Raw genomic sequence first — 2,920 nt, forward strand, 5'->3', positions numbered from 1 at the left:
CACACACACACACACACACACACGTTTTGTTCACATTTATTTCTCTGTCTCTATCTCTCTATCATACGATTCTGTCTTTGGAGAAGGATAGGATAGGGTGGATGATGCCAATAGGTTTGGGGTCCTGAGAAGGTTTTTGTTGTTGTTGTTGTTCCTTGGTTGGTTGATTTATTAGTACGCTAGGGCTACCATAACAAAATGCCACGGACTGGGTGGTTTCTACAGCAGCTATTTTCTCACAGTTGTAGAGGCTGGAAGTCTGAGATCAAGGTGTCAGCACGGTTGGTTTCTCCCAAGGTCTCTCTCCTTGGCCAAAAGATGGTCGCCTTCTCCTGTGTCCTCCCATGGACTTCCCTCTGTGCATGTCTGTGTCCTGATCTCCTCTTCTTGAAAAGACACCTGTCACATCAGATGAGGGCCCACACCTCTGCCTTCGTTTTCACTTAAATATGTCTTTGAAGACCCTATCTCCAAATACAGTCACACTCTGAGGTACTAAGGGTTGAATCTGAGAGGGAGGGGGGTACAATTCAGCCTATAATAGTTAATTTACCAGAAAAATCAGCATGCTATTTGCCAAAGGTCTACACGTTCTAAATCTAGAGAACTCAAGCATCAACACAACAAACAGTAATGAAGATTTTTATTTTATTTTTATTTGTTAAGAGAGAGAGAGCAAGTGAGCAGGAAAGAGGGGCAGAGGAAGACAGAGAGAAAATTTTAGGCGGGCTCCAAGCCTGAGGCAGGGCTCAATCCCATGGTCCTGGGATCATGACCTGAGCTGAAATCAAGAGTTGGGTACTCAACCAATGGAGCCACCCAGACGCCCCAGTAATGAAGACTTTTAAAAAGAAACAAACAAACAAAAAATGCATAGTTCCCCTCTTCAGTGGACAGGCTCTGTCTAAATTGGGATGAGCCAGTCTGCTCACGGCAAAGAAGGACGTCCTTCCCTTCTAGGCCTTTCGATAGCCCGTGGGGACTCTCTTCTCCCTAATATCTGTAGTTACACTCAGTTTCTCATTTTAACTTTACTTGTAATGTCCTTTAAAAAATGTCCTTTGAGAATTTAATTGGTTAAAAGGACATTTTTAAAGATTGACCCTCACGCTAAGCAAAAACAATATCAAGAAATTTCGATTTCTGACGAATTTCATTCTTTGTTTTACAGGATCATCAGTTCCACATGAAGCCAAAAGGTCCACTTTTTTTTCCTTTTTTTCTTAACATCTAAACTGGCTTCAAATGGAGACAGACTTCTCCTTTACTTATTTCCATCTTACTTTTTTTACAAACTAGTATCCGTGAGCGTGCATTTTACGCTACGTAACACAAGGGCATGATTTGACCGTAGTTTCTTTTTGCCACGAGGGGTTGGCACAAAGCTTCTCTCTGCATCAGGTTCCGCTGCACCAGCTCGGCGAGGAGGAGTGTGCAGTGCCCGGGCTCAGGCCGCAGAGCTGGGCTGTTTGGGGCAAGACTCACGATCTTGCTGGCATGCCCTCTCCTGTGCCGTGAAATGGAAGAATTGCCCCCGTCAGGGCGCCTAGCGCCTGGAGAACGCTCAACAGTAAACAACTTCGTGCCGAATACTTGTGGGAATCAGAGCGAGAGAGTGTGGCCAAAAGCCCCCGCAACGGTACCCGCCAGCCCGAGAGAAGAAGCGAGAAAAGGGGCAGTAGAGAAAGAGCGATCGATGGCAAGCTTTATCATTTCTGGCGATGGGCCTTGGTGATAGGGTTAAGGAATTGGTGCAGAAGAGCGGAAGTCAAAAATTAGGGGAAATGCGACCCGTTTTCTTTAGATAAACCGTATCTTCAGATGAAGATGGCAGATTGCACGGAGCATCACGCTTTTCCTTTGATTCCATTGCGCACCCAGGACGGGCATCCCGTCTTCAGACCCGGCTCTGCGTCCCCCTAAATCCCGGGGAGTCGTGCCTCCCCGGCCACCGCAGTAAGAAGCGGTCTTGGGGGACACACTCCCCCAGGGTGGCCGGCGGGCACCTTCCCGTGTGCATGAAAGTTCACTGAACTCCACCCCCACCCCCCCACCCCCGGCCTGGTTCTTCTTCCCTTCCACCAGCAGCTCAGAGCTGAGCTGTCCACTAAGCTCTCCTCCACGCCGTCCGAAGGCACTCGTCCCCGGGCTCTGAATTAGACACGGCAGAAAAGAGTCTGAAAGGTCAAACGCAGAGTAGTTCCTCTTTCGGTATCAAAATAAAGCATTCCTTGCATTTCCCTGAAATTTCTTCTTCCTCTTCTCCCTCTTCTCCTTCTCCTTTGAGACCGTCCGGGGAGAATTTCCCACGAGCCAAGCTACGCTACGTCCTCGACAGGCTGGGGCTCGGTGAGACCCCACTGAAGTCGCGGTCTGCTCATTTTAAAACACCAAGACCCGAAGTTTAGCGAGTCCGGAGGTTCCCGAGCTTGGGGCGCGCCTGGGTGGCTCAGCCCGTTGAGGGTCTGACTCTCGATTTCGGCTCGGGGCATGATCGCGGGGTCGTGGGAGCGAGCCCCTCTGTTCTTCCACACTTCCCACAGATCCTCGTGGCTGACCCACGTCTCAAAATTTCTTCCCCGGACATGACACTTCACATGCACACACACACACACACACACACACACGCATATGTCTGTGTGCATGCAAAGCTATACACGTGCATCTAACACCCTGTACACAGAACACCTGCATATCCGCATTCCTGCACAAACACACACGAACATCCTCACATCGTGCTCCTACATACGTGCCCTTACCCCGCCCCCCCCCCAGCCCTGAGCACACACACTCATCTACGCACACAAATGTCTTTACACATAATTACACCCTGAACACCCATCGGTGTACCCACCCTGACGCACACGCTCCCCTGCGTGCACACACCCTTACACACGTGCCAATACCGTTCCCACACACA

At 49.7% G+C, this 2,920-nt stretch overlaps 1 long non-coding RNA gene across 1 annotated transcript; it reads left to right on the forward strand.

Annotated features, from left to right (window-relative positions):
* The first annotated feature begins 202 nt into the window (after positions 1 to 202).
* On the forward strand, positions 203 to 1,841 carry LOC109250304 (uncharacterized). The gene is made up of 2 exons (XR_002072979.2): positions 203 to 492; positions 1,172 to 1,841. It is a non-coding gene; the product is annotated as an uncharacterized LOC109250304 (long non-coding RNA).
* The last annotated feature ends 1,079 nt before the right edge of the window (positions 1,842 to 2,920 follow it).

Source organism: Panthera pardus, unplaced genomic scaffold, assembly GCF_024362965.1.
Source record: "Panthera pardus isolate Hobbes unplaced genomic scaffold, ASM2436296v1 HiC_scaffold_7, whole genome shotgun sequence".
Classification (NCBI taxonomy): domain Eukaryota; kingdom Metazoa; phylum Chordata; class Mammalia; order Carnivora; family Felidae; genus Panthera; species Panthera pardus.